This window comes from Malaclemys terrapin, chromosome 6 (genome assembly GCF_027887155.1).
Source record: "Malaclemys terrapin pileata isolate rMalTer1 chromosome 6, rMalTer1.hap1, whole genome shotgun sequence".
Lineage (NCBI taxonomy): Eukaryota > Metazoa > Chordata > Testudines > Emydidae > Malaclemys > Malaclemys terrapin.
The window spans coordinates 109,365,056-109,371,326 of NC_071510.1; positions in this window are offsets into that span (position 1 = coordinate 109,365,056).

Below are 6,271 nucleotides of genomic sequence, written 5' to 3' on the forward strand. Positions count from 1 at the left end.
CTCTGTAAAATCAGTATGGAAATTAACCTTACAGGGTAATCAAACTTAAAGAGCTCAGAGGACTCCCCTCTAGTCTCAGGTTCAAAGTACAGCAAACAAAGATAAACACTCTAGTAAAAGGTACATTTACAAATTGAGAAAACAAAGGAAAACTAACACGCCTTGCCTGGCTATTTACTTACAAGTTTGAAATAGGAGAGACTTGTTTAGAAAGATGTGGAGAACCTGGATTGATGTCTGGTCCCTCTCAGTCCTGAGAACGAACACACTCCCAAACAAAGAACACAAACAAAAGCCTTCCCCCCTCCAAGATTTGAAAGTATCTTGTCCCCTTATTGGTCCTTTAGGTCAGATGCCAGCCAGGTTACCTGAGCTTCTTAACCCTTTACAGGGAAAAGGATTTTGGAGTCTCTGGCCAGGAGGGGTTTTATAGTACTGTACACAGGACAGCTGTTACCCTTCCTTTCATAGTTATGACAGGGCTCACTAAAGAAGAGCAGACATATTGACGGCCTTGGGGGTTAGAAGCAAGCACCTTCTTTTGAAAACATCCTCTTTGAACAGCATTGGGACAACACCCAGAAAGAAGCAGCACAAAGGACCAACAGACAGATACAGATTTTGAATCTGGTATAGATTTGCATGAGAGGGAAGCTGTTATAAATGTGAGGTGTCTTGCAGAGGGCCCTGGGTCTCATCTTGTCAACATGGGAGCATCGATCCGGATCGGCAGAAGCCCGGCTCCACCCCTCCCCTATCTAACTCACCTGGTCAGTAAAGTTAAGGGGAGCAACTAATTTGTAACAACAACAAGACGGAGTATGCTTGTGTGTGTGTATGTGAGTGCATGAGTGTAATATATATCATATGCATATGATACAGTGTTGATTAATACATGTATTACCAATAAATGTGGCGCTTTGCCTTGTTCCCCCTGAAAAGATCCTGTGCAGTACTTTAAGTACAACAGTGTTGTGTGAAAAAGTACTTCTTTAGGTTAGTTTTAAACCTGCTGTGTATTAATTTTATTGGATGACCCCTAATTCTTGTGTTATGTGAAGGGGTAAATAACACTTACTTTCACCACACCATGCATGATTTTATAGCTCCCCTTAGTCATTCCTTTTTGAATCTTAACAGTCCTAGTCTTTTTAATCTCTCCTCATATGGAAGCTGATCCATACCCCTAATCATTTTTGATGCATTTTTTATTACATTTTCCAATTCTAATACATCTTTTTTGAGATGGGACAACTAGAACTGCACATACTAATCAAAGTGTGGGTACCATGGATTTATATAGTGGCATTTTGATATTTTCTATGTTATCTATCCTTTTCCAAATAGTTCCTAATATTCTGTTAGCTTTTTTTTTTTTTTTTTGACTGCTGCTGCACATAGAGCAGAAGTTTTCAGAGAACTAGACACAATGTCTCCAAGATCTTTCTTGAGTGGTAAACAACTAATGTAGACCCCATCCTTTTGTATGTATAGTTTGGAAAACATAATCCCATGTGCATTACTTTGCACTTATCAACACTGAATTTCATCTGAAATTTTGTTGCCCAGTCACCCAGTTTAGTGAGACCACTTTGTAACTCTTCACGGTGAGCTTGGGACTTAATTATCTTAAGTAATTTTGATTATCTGCAAACTTTTCCACCTCACTGTTCAACTCCTTTTCCAGATCATTTATGAATATGTTGAACAGTACTGGTCCCAGTACAGATCCTTGGAGGGTCCCGCTGTTTACCTCTCTTCATTGTGAAAAATGACCCTTTATTCCTGCTTTTTGTTTCCTATCTTTTAATCGGTTCATGATTTATGAGACCACCTTCCCCCATGTCCCATGACTGCTTGTTTTGATTAAGTGCCTTTGGTGTGGGATTTTGTTAAAGGCTTTCTGAACGTCAAAGTACACCACATTGACTGGATCATCCTTGTTCACCCTCAAAGAAATCTAATAGACTGGTCATGCACGAGTCTCCTTTAAAGAAGTCGTGTTGATTCTTCCCCCAACAAGTTTTCATCTTTGTATCTGATAATTCCGTTCTTTACTATAGTTTCAATCAGTGTGCCTGGCACTAAAGTTAGGCTTACCAGCCGGTAATTGCCAGGATCGCCTCTGGAGCCTTTCTAAAAAATTTACATTAGCTATCTGCCAGTCATCTGGTACAGAGGCTGATTTCAGCAATAGGTTATATAGCATAATTATTAGTTCTGCAATTTCATATTGTATTTTCTTTTTTTCTTGGGTGAATACCATCTGGCCCTGGTGACTTATTACTGGTTAATTTAACTATTTGTTCCACAACCTCCTCTATTGACACCTCAATCTGAGACAGTTCCTCAGATTTGTCACCTAAAAAAAATGACTCAGGTGTGGGAATCTCCTTCACATCCTTTGCAGTGAGGACCAATGGAAAGAATTCATTTAGCTTGTCTGCAATGGCCTAGTCTTCTCAGAGTGCTCCTTTAAAACATCGATCATCTAGGAGCCCCACTGATTGTTTGGCAGGCTTTGTGCCACTGATGTGCTTAAAAACATTTTGCTGTTAATTTTTGTGTCTTTGGCTAGTTGCTTGTCAGATTATTTTTTGACCTGATTACCGCATATACTCGTTCATAAACCGAATTTTTTTAGTAAAAAAGGGAAGCAACGGAGAAGGGGGTCGGCTTATGAATGGGTATAGAGAGGGAGAGGTGGGACACAGCCCCTCCCCCCAACAGAGGGGGCAAGGAGAGGCAGCACAGCCAGCAGAGACAGAAGGGAAGAGGCAGGGCCAGAGTTTCTCCACTTCTGGCCACGCTGCTCTCCCCCCAGCCTCCAAAGCAGCTGCAGCTCCGGGGCTGGCAGGCTGCAGCCCTGCCGCTCAGCCCCACAGAGCAGGCTGTGGCCACACTGCCCGGGCGCCGTAGCACCCTAGCCTGAAGGGGTCAGCTGGTCACAGTTGCTGTGACCTGTGGGCCCTGTGTGGGGGGGTTAACATTTTGACATCCTAAAGGAAACTATATTTTTATTTGAAGTAATTGTAATCATGAATCCCCAGGAAATGCCCTGGACCAATGGTTTTTATAGTCATTGTAACAAAGATGCTCCAACATTATCATTGTCCAGAGCTAATTATAGGAAAGAGCTCCATCATGCTGGGCATTATGATTATGTATGGACCACCTTCTGTAAACACCTGCTCCTCCTGGGCTTGGTTTCCAAAATGTTTAGTTATGACTCTTGCAATGGAACAGCCGTAATTGGATCTATAATCTGTGAATTACCAGGAAGGGCTCCAGGGGACACTGACTGGCCACAGAGCACAGTCTGAATCCAACTGTGGGTGGCACGGACCATGGAGCTGTCATTCCATTTGGTCAGCTCCCTCTCTACCTTTCACTGCCCTGCTTGTGAATTACAAATAGAGGGAGCAGAGAAGCCATCTTGGGCCATGATGTGGTTACAGTTGAACTGAGTGCTGTGTCATTACAGGCTTTGACTGTGGTACTCTGTTGTTCATGTGTCCATCTCCCCCATCCCATGGAGCTATTGAAAGGACAACTAGCTGCTGCTAGCTACCAACCGGTTCACTGGCTGATAAACTGGCTCGTCCTTTGGCTCGAGCCACACTCATACTAAGAGTCCCCCTCTGAGGGCTGGCCCATATAAAAGGTTTTTGAGTCTACTACTTGTGGCTGCATACAGCTATTGAAATGAATCCTTTAGCTCAAGCCATAGCACCACATGCACATTAAAACTGAGGGGTCCCTGAGTCAAGCTCTGCAGTTGGCCCAAGTGGGGTTGCATATGTTTTCATTTAGATGCAGTGTGTTTTACACAGCATTTTAAAATAAAAGTCTCTACCTTCAGACAGTCTGGTCAGTGTGTCTTGTTTTGCAGAGGCCAAGGTGATGGGCTGCCCTGGAAGGCTTTGAGTCAGAGATGTTGAGATTGCTTCGCAAGGCTACTTTCCTCCTGCGTATGGGCCTCCATTAGGGTATGTTTTTCCTCTGGTATTTTACTTGATGCTTTACATACATCCAGGGCCTGATCCTGTGGTGAGATGAGCTCTATCAATGAGAGATGAAGGTGGTCAGAACCTCACAGAATCGGGCCCTTTTCATTAATTAAGCTTTTCTCTCTTTGTGGACTTAGGAGCTTCTCTCTAGCTGTATTCTCAAAGCACTGTGTACATTTACAGCACTACCCTATGTAACTAGTTTGTAACAACAATGGAAACTGGTTATTTTGCTTTCTGTTCCTCTCTGTACAGTGATTAGAACTTTCCGCCCCCTCCTGTCTCAGATTTCAGCATTCCAGAAAGAGATGCACAGTTCTGCCTGCACTTGGCCTTCCTCACAAGGGCTTTGCCTGGGTTGTATCTCGTTGCTGGCTCCTGGGTTGTTGTTGTTCTGAAGGAATTTCTTGACTCTCCCTTTTCTCAGAAATGCTTTAAACTCCTCACATCCCTCATCTGAAACTTGTCAAGAAACCAGAATTTCTGATCATCGGCCAGCACAGGCACTTCAGGTTTATGTTTCATGGGAAAATCTGTTAAATGAGTCCTTGCTGATTCTCACTTAACAGATCCACTGAATTGAACAAAAATAATATTTCAGAACAGTCAATTAGCATTTTTTGTAGCTGTGAACTTGTATGTCAACACAACACAGTTAATCTGGGTTTTTACCCAAGTATTAGCCCCAAGCCCTCTACTGTCCACACAGAAAAACCTCTGACCCATTTGGAGGTTCTTTTAAGCTTGGGTTAGCTTATTTGGCTGGGTGTACAGGTTCGAGCTGGGCTCTGGTTTAACTCAGCTAGAATCCATCTACTTTGCAGTGAAGATGTGGACAAAATCACTTACGTGCTGAGAATTCTTCAATGGCCCACCCTCAATTCTCCACAAATTCTTCTGTAATTGTCACAGCTGACTGTGAAAGAATCCTACAGCATCTCAGCACAAAGAGCCATGGGCTATGTCCCCAGACACACATAGACTCATAGACTTTAAGGTCAGAAGGGACCATTATGATCATCTGGTCTGACCCCCTGCATGCTGCAGGCCACAAAACCGTCCCTACCCTTCCCTTGACTCTGCTGATGAAGTCCCCAAATCCTGTGTCTTGGTGACTTCAATTGGCAGAGAACCCTCCTGCTAGCGATCCCTGCCCCATGCTGTGGAGGAAGGCGAAAAACCTCCAGGGCCTCTGCCAATCTACTCTGGAGGAAAATTCCTTCCCAACCCCAAATATGGCGATCAGTAAGACCCCGAGCATGTAGGTAAGAGTCTCCAGCCTGACCCTTGTTAGCCATTATACTATTTACCTGCTATTGCTCGGTATTCCTCAGCTAATATGTTTTACCATTAAACCATTCCCTCCATAAACTTATCTAATTTAATCTTAAAACCAGACAGGTCCCTTGCCCCCACCGTTTCCCTTGGAAGGCCATTCCAATATTTCACCCCTCTGACGGTCAGAAACCTTCGTCTAATTTCAAGCCTAAACTTCCCCACGGCCAGTTTATATCCATTCGTTCTCGTGTCCACATTAGTACTAAGCTGGAATAATTCCTCTCCCTCCCTGGTATTTATCCCTCTGATATATTTAAAGAGAGCAATCATATCCCCCCTCAGCCTTTGTTTTGTCAGACTAAACAGCCCGAGCTCCTCTAGTCTCCTTTCATACGACAGGTTTTCCATTCCTCTGATCATCCTAGTGGCCCTTCTCTGCACCCGTTCCAATTTGAGTTCATCTTTTTTAAACATGGGAGACCAGAACTGCACACAGTACTCCAAATGAGGTCTCACCAGCGCCTTATACAACGGAAGCAGCACCTCCTTATCCCTACTAGATATACCTCGCCTAATGCATCCCAAGACCGCATTGGCTTTTTTCACCGCCACGTCACATTGTCGACTCATAGTCATCCTCCTGTCTACAAGAACCCCTAGGTCCTTCTCCTCTTCCGTTACTTCTAACCAATGCGTCCCCACATGGGTGAGTGCAGAAACAGTGAGGACACAGTAACTTGGGTAGGGGTTTGCAGTGGGGACACACACCTGGGCTAGGCTAACCCAGATGTTTAGACCCTGGTGCCAATCACTGGGCAACTTTGCAGTGTAGGCAGCCTCAGTCAGATGTAAAGTCATTCATTAATCTGTGGCTCCTGGAATCCTCCATTTCACTCTTCTCCCATAATAAAGTGACACTCCCTGATTAAAGCTACTATCTAGATCTTGGCACCCTCAGGAAGCAGAACTCAGTGCAAAGAAAT